This window comes from Pinus tabuliformis, chromosome 8 (assembly GCF_031772625.1).
Source record: "Pinus tabuliformis cultivar Carrire ecotype Pingquan chromosome 8, CPIR1, whole genome shotgun sequence".
Taxonomy (NCBI): domain Eukaryota; kingdom Viridiplantae; phylum Streptophyta; class Pinopsida; order Pinales; family Pinaceae; genus Pinus; species Pinus tabuliformis.
Genome location: NC_142294.1, coordinates 636,950,480 through 636,962,909, shown reverse-complemented (window position 1 = coordinate 636,962,909; position 12,430 = coordinate 636,950,480).

Sequence of the window (12,430 nt, the reverse complement as noted above, 5' to 3'; positions counted from 1 at the left end):
CTGCACTATGATTTGTTATCAGTGTGATTTTCCATCAAGGACAATACTTGTCTCAGAATGCCAACAATCTCCCCCTTTGGACTTGATGGCAACAACACCAAATCAAATCACTCTCCCCCTTTGTCATCAAGGGCAAAGGGTTGTGCTCCCCCTGAGTACATGCTGATATATTTGCTTGGTTGTGCTGAAACACGCTCCCCCTGACTGTAGGCAAGATCTGCAAAAGATGTTCTTCAAAAGAACCAAGACTTATACACCATAAGGGACCCTCCTATTACCAAAAGACTCAATACATACATCCATACTCCCAACCAAGAGGGGATACATCAGAAACAACCAATTATATTACATCATTCATCCCAGGCATAGTGGGGAAACCAACATAGGCCATTACATGACCTTGACACCATAAAAGATATATCACAGAAGAGATACATGACATAGAGACAACAAATCTAGGCCAAGACTTATGAAAGTCACAAGTAGCATCTGATACACATCTTTTATATCAGCAACCAAGATTTCCTTCTGAGCTCCTTCTCCTGAAACCAACAACAGTTGTGTACTAGAACCAAAAGCATCTAAATGCTAACAATGCTTTATGAGACTTTAATCTGCTCCCCCTGAACCTGTGCCTGCTGCTCCCCCTGAACCTGTGCCTGAAGAATTCTGGCATACCCATCTCAGACCTTCTCCGACCGGAGTCTGCCCTTGCTGTTCAAAACTCCATATACGCGACTTCTCCTGCAGAAAACGGCGTATGCACGCGGATATTCTTTCTGCAACACGCGTACACTATACACGCGACTTTCCCAACATAAATCAGCGTATATACGCGGATATCCCTTACGTAACTTGCGTATACCAAATTTTCTGTAGAAAAGACAAGCTTCAACAGCAGGATGAAGCATCAACTACTCCCAGCTTTTGTCTGAGATATTCAAAAGTTTCCCTGGGGAGCGGTTTTGTGAGAATATCAGCAACTTGTTCCTTAGAAGGAACATACTCCAACTTGACCTTCTGCTCAAGCACTTGTTCCCGAAGAAAATGGTACTTGATTGGTATGTGCTTGGTCTTTGAGTGCATGACTGGATTCTTTGAAATGCTGATTGCACTTGTATTATCACATAAGATAGAGACTGGTGAAGTGCAAGTGATTTGAAAATCCTGCAAGGTCTGCATCATCCAAAGAATTTGTGTGCAACAAGATGCCGCAGCCACATATTCTGCTTCAGCTGTGGATAAGGCAATCGAACTCTGTTTCTTGCTGAACCAAGATACTAATCTGGAACCCATAAAGAATGCACCACCACTTGTGCTCTTCCTGTCATCCACGCTTCCGGCCCAATCTGCATCTGTATAAGCATGAAGTGTGAGATCTGTATCTCTAGGATACCATAATCCATAATTTTGTGTCCCTTGAAGATATTTGAAAATTCTCTTCACTGCCTGAAGATGAGTCTCCTTTGGATTTGCCTGAAATCTCCCAACTATTCCGACTACATGCATGATGTCTGGTTGGCTACCTGTCAAATAAATCAAACTCTCAATCATGGATCTATAAGTTGGTTGATGAACTGCTGCTGATTCATCATTTGCACTGAGGCTGCATCCTGTAACCATGGGTGTACATACTGGCTTTGAATCTTCCATGCCATACTTCTTGAAGATCTGCTTGAGGTACTTGGTTTGAGACAAGAAGATGCCTCCTTCATTTTGTTGGATTTGAAATCCAAGAAAGTATGTCAATTCTCCAAGTAGTGACATTTTGAATTCTTTCTACATAACCAAGCCAAAGTTTTGACTCATAGTCTCTTCATTGCTGCCAAAGATAATATCATCTACATAAACAACAAGTATTAGCAGTTTGTTATTTTCAATTTTTATATAGAGATTGCTATCTGCTGATCCTTTTGAAAAGCCTTGTTGATGAAGATATTTGTCCAATCGATAGTACCAAGCCCTTGGAGCTTGTTTGAGACCATAGAGAGCCTCTTTTAATTTGCATACAAGGTTTGGATCATTCCCAAGAATGAAACCATCTGGCTGCTCAATATATACTTCTTCTTCTAAGTCTCCATTCAGAAAGGCTGATTTCACGTCCATTTGAAATACCTTCAAGTTTTGAAAGCTTGAGAGACCAAGGAACATTCAGATGGCCTCAAGTCTTGCTACAAGAGCAAAGGTCTCTTCAAAATCTATCCCTTCTTACTGCGCATACCCTTTACAAACAAGTCTGGCCTTGTTTCTAATTACTTCTCCATTTTCATTCAATTTATTCTTGAAGACCCATTTTGTCCCTATGACATTCTTATCTTTTGTTATAGGAACCAGTTACCAAGTGTTGTTTGTTTCGATCTGCTCAAGTTCTTCATCCATTGCTTTGACCCAACATTCATCTTTGCATGCCATCTTTGCAATTCTTCTTCTTGTTTGTATTCATGCTTCTTTCTGCCCCACAATCTGAGATTCTGGATGATTCTTTTGAACATATCTGGATGGAGTTTTCTCTTCTATTCTTGCCCGCTCCTCTGGTTCTTCTTGAGGTTCTTCTTCTTTATCATTCTGCCTTTGAGTGTAGTGTTCATCTTCTTCAATGTCTTCATGATGAACTTGTCTAGGAATATATCCCTTCTCATCAACCACTACATCAATGTTGTCAACAATTCTGCCAAGTCTTTTGTTGTAGCACTTGTATGCTTTGCTATGTGGAGAATAACCAAGAAGAATGCCTTCATCTGCTCTTGGTTCAAGTTTTCCAAGTTGCTCATCAGTATTCTTAATATAACATTTGCTCCCAAATATTTTGAAGTGCTTCACCGAAGGAGTCTCACCACTCCAGAGCTCATGAGGTGTTTGAGTGCTGTTTACTCGAACATTTGTTTTGTTAAGAATAATAACCGCAACATGTGCAGCTTCACCCCAGAAAGTTGCGGGAGTACCTGATTCATCAAGCATAGCACGAGCCATTTGTTGGATTGTTCTGTTCATTCTTTCCACCACCCCATTTTACTGAGGAGTTCTAGCTGTAGAGAATTCTCTTCTTATCCCATGTTCTTCACAGAAATCAAAAAATTCGTTTGAGGTAAATTCCCCACCTCTGTCAGATCTGAGGCACTTAATTTTGTGTCCTGATTCATTTTCAACCAAGGCTTTGAAGGATTTGAATTTTTCGAATGCTTCATCTTTGTGCTTCATAAGTCCTAACCAGACAAACCTGGAGAAATCGTCAATGAATAATATCAAGTATTCTTCTCCTCGAGGTGTTCTTTTTCTGAATGGACCACATGTATCTGTATGTACTAGCTCAAGATGCATGCTAGCTGATCCTTCCTTCTCTGGAAAGTTAGTTCTGGTTTGCTTTCCAAACTGACAAGATTTTCATATAGTGTTGTCTGGAATTTTGATATCTGGAAGACCACGAATTGCCTGATATTTGCATGCTTTCCTTATTTGTGAAAATCTTAGATGCCCCAACCTTCGATGCCATAGCCAGTGTTCATAATCCTTGCTCAAATAGCATTGTTGTGGTCCTTATTCAAATATGTATAGATTATTTGGAGTCCTTCTTCCTTTGATCACTGTTTTACCTGTATCAAGATCACGAACACAACATCCATTTGATCTAAATATCACCTCTGTTCCTTGATCGCACATCTGACTGACACTCAGAAGATTATGCTTCAATCCATCAACATACAAAACATTTCCAGCTTTGACCTTCTCTTTCAATGGAGCCACACCTTTTCCTTTTATGGCTGTAGAGATATCGTTTCCAAAAGAAACTTTCTTCCCCTTTTCTAATGCGGTATATGACTCAAGCTTTTCTTTGTCCCCTGTCATATTCTTCGAACATCCGCTGTCAATGTACCATAGACTTTCTGGACCTTCTGCATAAAAGGCTATCCCACATCTTTCTGGTTGTGGTTCCTTTATTCTCCATGTTCTGACATTTGAGTTTTGCTCCTTCTGAATTGTCTTCCGGAACCTTCTCCTGCATTCATAGTCTTCATGACCAAAGTTATTACAAATAGAGCATTCAACTTCATTTTCAAGAACCGAAAAGTTGTTATAAGTCCTTTTCATGTTTTCAGTCATTCTCCCATGATTTTGAGCTTCTCTAGTCATGATTGTCTTGTATGCAACACATTGAGCTGCTTTGTGACCGAAGTTATGGCAAGAAAAGCATTGGCCATTATATCCAAGACCTGTCTTGATCAGAGGAGATCATTGGACATTGATAATCTCATCCAAGGTTTCAGATCCTTTAACAAATTTAAGATTAATAGCTTTTGTTTTCTCAATCTCTTTTCTAAGACCAACAATTTCACCTTCTAGTTTTTCAAGATGTTTTTCCTTTTCATCAATTTGAAATTGTAGAGTATCAATGATCATATTCTTTTCTTCTATACATCTCTTGAGTCTAGTAATTTCATCATAAAGGTTATCCACATCTATAGCATCCATATAATCATCATCTTCAAATTCCATTAACAACTTATATTCATTACCTCGTTCATCTTCATCACTATTCGATAGACCATCACTATATTCATGAGTGTAGTAGATTTTCTTATTTGCACTCTGTTTCTTGTTCCATCTAGCAGGTTCCTTTCCTTTATCCTTATAAGGACATTTTGCAGCATAATGACCTACTCTTCCACAAGCAAAGCATTTAAAAGGTAACTTACCTCTGAACCTTCCAGAACCCCTTTGAAGATTTCTGACAAAATTTGATTCTTCTTCCTCTTCTTCTGGGACGTGGTTTGCTTCATAATAATCTTCTTTTCCTGATGCCTTGAAAGCAGCTTCTCTTCTATCTGATGGACCTCCCTTTCTCATTTCATAAGCAGTTAGAATTCCATGTAGCTGAGACATAGTAAGAATTCGTAGATTTTCCTTTTCTTCTATTGCATATACTTTGGATTCAAACTTGGGGGACAATGATCTTAGAACCTTTTCAACCACTATAGCCTCTTTTATTTCTTCACCCAAATTTTTCATACAATTAACAATCTCATCTACCCGAAGAAAATAGTTAGCCACATTTTCATCATTATACATCTTGAGAGTCTCATACTGAATCCTGAGAGTTTGAAGTTTAGCACGCTTTACCTGTTCATCTCCTTCATAGCTCGTGACAATTTTGTCCCATATCTCTTTTGCGGATTTGTAGTGCATTACCTTCATGAATTCTGTTTGGGATATACATCCTAATAGGGTACTGACTGCTTTCGCATTTGTTTCATACTTCTTTTTCTCAGCTGCATCTATAGGAGTAGCTCAAGGAAAAGCGTAGCCTGTTTCTACGATGTCCCAAACTTCTGTACGAAGAGATTGAAGATAGGCAGTAACTCTTACCTTCCAATAATTGAAGTTTGTCCCATCAAAAACCGGTGGCCTGATTAATGCTTCTCTCTCGTAGTTGCTCATGATGAACGATCTACCTTCAAGCGATCAAGCTTCTCTGAAGGACCTGCTCTGATACCAATTGTTGGAAATAATACTGAGAGGGGGGGTGAATCAGTATTATCAGATCAATAAAACATTTTCAATGCTCAGAAACATATACGCTACTTCAGTTAAGTGAACCAGCGTGTACACGCTACTGTGTCTAAAGAAAACAACGTATAACTAGAGAACTTATAATTCAGTTAGTTTATCTTCAGTTAAGTGCATCAGGTCATTATTCACCATATTAAGAGTAAACAGATGCAGTATAACAGAACAGATCATCGCACAAAAGCCACACACATGAACACCATGATATAAGGTGGAAACCCAATGTGGGTGAAAACCACCTGCTGCAAGTCGTCTCTATCTTTCTTTAATAAGAATTTCAATTTACAATCTTTTGTACTGGTGCAGCCTTATACCAGTACGCAGGCTACAACCTGCAGAAGGCTTCAACCTTCTCTCGTTCTCCAAACTTCCTTGGAAGGGAGCTCCAACCCCCTTTTGCTCTTGTACTAGCTAAGATACTAGTACGTAGGTGCTGGCCTACAATCTTCTTTCCTTCAGGTACCACTTTTCATCAATTTTCAGACTGGATATTCCTGAAGCACAACACTACAATCTGAAGACTATGATTCATTCACAAATCATTGAAGCATAAAACAACCAATACTAGCATCATCAATCTTTGAATCGCTGAACAACTGAAACCCTGTCAACACCTGTCACCAGAGCACAGAGGAGACTACAGAACTCTATAATATCAGTCAGACCCAACTGCAAACCCAAAAATCATGCTTCAAAAGATATACGCTACTTCAATGAAGGCAACCCGCGTATACACGCGGTTTTACCGAAGACAACCTGCGTACAGATCTAAAAATAACTTTTCATAACTTGCAGTTGTACCAGATATCAGTTATACCCAGAATATAAAATTGCGTCAGTATGCAGATCTAGAAATACGCATAATCAACCATATAAATATAGTTCATTTCAAACCATTTGATCCCGATCTCTCATTAGATCTTGTTCTCCATCAACCGATGAGATCTCTCCTTAGCTCAGATCAAGCAATACATCATCAACCAAAAACCTGCATACTGGATCTAATACTTCATCAGATATTCAATACTTTTTAGATACGCTTGCCTAATGATTTCCTTCTCCTTATATAGCCTTAGGCCTTGTTCAATACCAAGAGCCAAAACCATAGAAATCCAATACCATCATCCTCAAAACTAGGGATCAACACGTCTGTCGAGACACCAAGGTCCAAAACCATAGGCACAACTTCCAAGGAATAACTGCCATGGACCAAAGATAAGTTTTCCACATACACGCACTTTTACTGAAGCCAACCAGCATGTACACGTGACTTGGTATATAGCAAACCTGCGTATACGCGACTTGGTATATAGTGAACCTGCTTGTATACGCGACTTGGTATATAGTGAACCAGCGTGTATATATTTTTCTTCATACTTGTAGACTAATCATCAATTCCTTGCTATTATCCTTCTGCACTATGATTTGTTATCAGTGTGATTTGCCATCAAGGACAATACTTGTCTGAGAATGCCAAATGAATAAAATTGTGAGTACTTCCTGAATCAATCAACACTATTACCTTTTTCTTCTTAATTTTTCCTTCTATCTTGATGGTTTGAGGAGTGGTAATTCCATCCAATGCATTACAAGATATGGTCGGATTCATTTCTTCTTTATCTAGGCTTTGTTGCTGGAGTATATCCTCTTCTTGTGACCTTTCTTGCTCCTTTTCTTCTTCATCTTCACAATCTATGTAGAATAATTTCTTCTTAGCACACTTATGACCTTTAGTGTATTTTCTATCACAACTGTAAAAAATTCCTTTTGCTCTTTTTTCTTAAAATTGTTGTGGTGTCAACCTTATAGGTTGTGGAAGACTAGGGGCATTAATACATCCATCTTTATAGTTGTGAGTGGTATGCTTCCTCGTTGCCATAATTTTGCTTTCCATTTTTCTTGCTAACCTGAATGCCTTCTCTAATGAATTAGGTTCCCAAAGGCAAACATCATGTTGGATATTATCCTTTAAAGTCCCTATGAACACATCAATCCTATTCTCCTCTGGAATATTTTTTACCCTTATGTTCAATTTTTGGAACTCCTCAATGTGCTCCATTATTGAACCCTTTTGTTTGAGACTTATCAATTGGCTAAAAAAAATGTTGCTTTTTGTATCCTCATAATGTGCTGTCAATTCTTCCGTAAAAATTTCCCAAGTGATAATTGTTTACAAGAGCAAAGCCATTGATACCATACAAACTGATTTGGTTCCAAATATAAAGTTGCAATATGTACCTTTTGTGTGTTTTGCACAATATTGAGATTGAAAAATTGCTCCATCTATAATATCCATGTTGTGGGATCCTTGACATCAAACTTCCTCATATCGATTTTTGGAATATGGTGGGTCTTTGATCCAACATTAGAGTCTATGAAATCATGATTAACATTTCTTTTGTTTGCATCATGAGTTTCCTTTACTACCCTTTCACCATTAGTAAGTATTTCTTGTAGAAAATTTGTCAAATTTGTCTTCAAACTATCTTCAAATCGTCAATATTAGCTTCCACGCCCTTTATCTTAGATTTGACACCATCTATCTTAGCTTCTGTTAGCTTTCGTGACAGTGAAATTTGTTGCACTTGGTCTTGTAATTTTGATATAATATGTAGCATTTCTTCCTCTTCTTCATGAGTCATGCTAGAGCTTTCAGGTTGCTTACTAGGTGTTTTCATTTTCTTTCCTCGGGGCATCAGTCAGCAATAATAATTCTCTACTATGCCCTTTGAATTCCTTCAAAATAATTTTTCAAACCAAGCTTAAGCAAAATTTAAAAAAAAAATCTACACACCTTTTTTCACTTTGTAGGAGCTCGATATTGCCTCTGATGTATCTCTATAATTTTGGATCGTGTAGTTATAAAATTACGACCTGCAGTGGCCCTCTATGTCCTCCTTCCAATGCCACCAGTCTGATCCCAATTGGATTCTCCAAGTAAGAGTTATGCAAAATCTCTCACATTGACCTCATTATAGACTAGTTCAGTAGAGTGAATTTGTACGACGTGCCACGTGTCCCTGTTTCGACCTTTGGCTCTGAAAAATATACACAAGAAACTAGAGTCCGTTCTCTTTCTGTACCTTCTTACGAAATTTAAATCCAATGCTCAGAGAGAAAGTTATGACGATTTTCCCCAGGTCACCTATTTGGAATGTACTTAAGGACTCTCCAAAAAGACCAACTTCCTCAGATCATATCTCCGCAAATATAGCGTGAAAAGCTCTGAAATTCAGAATTGAGAATGTGTGATTTCTTATCAAATGGGTTTTTTTTTTCTTCCGAACCATCGCAAAAGAAAAGTTATAGCGAAAATGCCTCAATGACCTATTTGGAGCAGCGAAACCCTAGAGTCCAAAGCTCTGATACCAAATGTTATGAAACCAGCTCACAAAAAGATAGAAGGGATAGATCAATGCCCTATAATTCAGCCTCTTCGAGGGGACAACCTACTTTAGATTACACAAATGAATAGTTATTTGATGATTCAAATGACAAAACCTCCTTTCTATATATAGGAGTCTAAGGAGTCACAATTTAACCCAGCCGACCTAACAATAATAATATAAAGGCACAAAAATAATAATAGAGGGATTCTAAGGGGCACAGTAATAACAATATGGGGACAATAGGGGCACAAAAATATTAATGAGGGATACAACTACATTAGTAATGGGGTAATCACTCGTATTATAGGGACCTAACACTCTCTTTCTCTCTTGTTGTTCACATGTTTCCAATACCCTACAACCCGCACACCCTTAACACCCATATTTCTCTGCAGGTGGGCCGAAGTAAAGCGCCGACTACCTTCTTCTTCAACATGACAAAGATGAAGGGGAGGAAACCCTCTTGCCTCTAGGGGTTCCACGAAAACACACCGGAAGGAAAATAGCAGAGGAATGGTTTGAATTGGGAAGGTAGAGTAAAGGTGATGCTTAGGGGTTAGCGAAAATAACCAGAACTATGGATCTTAGAAAGGAAACATCTTGAGTGTTGATCGATTCCCGAATAACAAAAATAAATATAGAGGTGCATGCCACATACGTGTTTACAGCCAAAGTCTTGTAGAAATTAAATAAATATGAAGGCATAGGTGTCATGTGAAGACCAAGGACCACATCTCATGAATAGATACCCTTATGATAAGAATGGAGAAATGAACAACTTAATCTTACAATAGTGTTACTGCTCGGAGATATCTAAGCTGAGTTAAAGTTGGGAATCACATGAAACTTAATATTTATTGCCGTGTTAAATGTTGAACAAACCTATGGGCAATAGATCTCCAGAGTTGTCATAGGTTTATTATTATATTCATTGTACATAGATCGAAATTTATCTGTTATATTCCATGTCGAATAGACCTATGGTTATCATGTCTTAAAGAATCAACATGAGAATGTTTTTTATATTTATTGTTTAGAGATCAAATGTTATATGTTGTATTTATGAACATTCAACATATGTATATAACAAATAAATTAATATGTTAAAAGAATGTGTAAAGGGGAAAATGCATTAACATTCTAACGTTGTGATATTAGTAATACATTTGCTTACTATGACTACTTAAGGAAGGTTGGTTAATGCACCAAGATGTGACTTTGCCTCTATAATGAAATGATTGAGATAGGCTTGAGTTATTTCCTTAGATATTCGGGTATGTTGTTACCCAAAAAAAAAAAAACTTAAGGACTCAAGAGGTGGAATTAGATTCATTACAAATGGCATCAGAGCATAGTTCTACGTTGAGCCTATATAGGGACAACCACAATAAAATGATCTGTGAAAAATAAATAAAATATTGAGTGTGTTAATTTGCCTTTATCTATCTGAACAATGAATATTATTGTAGGCAGAAAAAGTTAACAACAATGGAAGGGTCTTTGCCACGAAATGTTGGAAATGAGGAATTACATGTGGATATGGGCGAGGTTGGTAGTGTTGCTGCCATGAAATCTAAGTTAGTAGAGATGGTAAAGACACTACACATGGAGATGGTTCAACTCCGTGACAGTAACCAAAAATTGTTAAAGGCCAGCAAGGATTAGGAGAAGCTCATCCAAGAATGGATAGAGAATTGTAACCATAAGAGTGTAAATGAAGAAGGTAGAGGGAAGATAGGATCTGACAAGTCGGGGAATGAAGAAGAAGTTGATCCTAAATCATTAAAAGCACACAAGAAACGAAGGAAGGTTGAATTACAAGGAGAATTTAGAAAGGTCAAACCACCAATTTTTGATGGCGAAAAAGAGGAAGATGTGGAGGCATGGCTGCTAAATATGATAAAATACTTCTAGGTATACGAATATGAAAGAAACCTAAAGGTGCGATTGGAAATTTGCCAATTGTAGGGCAAAGCTACTGTGTGGTGGGAGGAGCGAAAGAGTGTCCAAGCACTGGAAGAAAAAATAGTGTCGTGGGAAGAATTTCAGCAACAATTCAAGGCCATATTTTTGAGTGAAAGATATTGTGATGATAAGGCTAATAAATTTCATGAGCTGAAATTGGGGCAACCAACTATGGACGAATTTGTAAAAACATTTACCAATTTGTTGCGTTACCTGCCTTATATAAACGAAGAGAAAGCAAAATTTCAACGCTTTCTGAACTGTTTGTCGATCCGTTACAAGGAAAGAATCCAGTTTGATAACCCAAAAGCTATGGATGAAGTAATAAGAAAAGCAAGGCTATGCCATCAACAACTTAAAATGAAAAGTGAAGGTGGCAAACTATGGAAGAATAAGGATGGTGGAAGAACAGGTGGAGGAATGAAGAAGAAAAAATCACTTTGTTGGAGAAGTTTTGGTAGAGATCATCAAAAGAGGAAGGGGAATAGAGAAGAAACATTGCTACCAGCTCAGTCTCACATAGGTTCAAGAGTGACAGAACAGAACAACAAAAAGAATGACACCACCAAAGAACCATTAAAATGTTGGGGGTGTGGGGGACCTCATATGATGAGAGACTACCCAAATAACAAAGATCAATGCATAACATACAGATAGTATGAGAGGCTACCACAGTAAATGATATTGCAAGAAGCATGCCAAGGATTAGTACTGCCCTAGAAAATCGACAAGCAAATCATCAATCTACTATGTTAGAAATAGAAGGTAAAATCTTGAACCAGACCGTGTCCATTTTAATAGATCTTGGAGTTACTTTAAGCTATCTTAGCCCTCAAACTCTATAGAGATGTAGATTGAAAACATAAAAATTTAGGAATGCATGGCTAGTACAATTAGCCATGGGTACTAAGAGAAAAGTTACTCAGTTTGTGAAATAGTGCCCTGTTGATCTTAATGGTTATTTCTTGAGAATAGAATTGAACCTCCTTCCACTTGGGTCATATGACATACTAGTGGGAATGGATTCGTTAAAACAACAAGTTGTTGTTATAAACTGTCTGGAGAAAATAGTGACCTGTTTAGGAACTAATGGGGTTATGATGGTCATTAAGGGAAAAGAAAAATCAATAATGGTCAAACACATTTCCGCCTTATAGTTGAAAAGAACTACCAGGAAAGGCTATCAACTGTATTTGGTATAGGTGGAGGACAACATTTAGAAGTCCAAGTCAGAGAGGTTAAAAATGATCTCAGTCATTAAGGAATATCTAGATGTTTTTCAAGAAGAAATTCCAGGACTGCCCCCATTTCAGGATATAGATTTCACAATAAACTTGGCACCCGAGGCTGTTCCAGTTTCTAGGACTCCTTACCGCATGAGCACTCTAGAATTATTAGAGTTAATAATGTAATTACAAGAGTTATTGCACGAGGGATATATCAGACCCAGCGTGTCTCCTTGGGGGACACCGGTTCTTTTTGTAAAAAAGAAAGATGGTACATACCGAATGTGT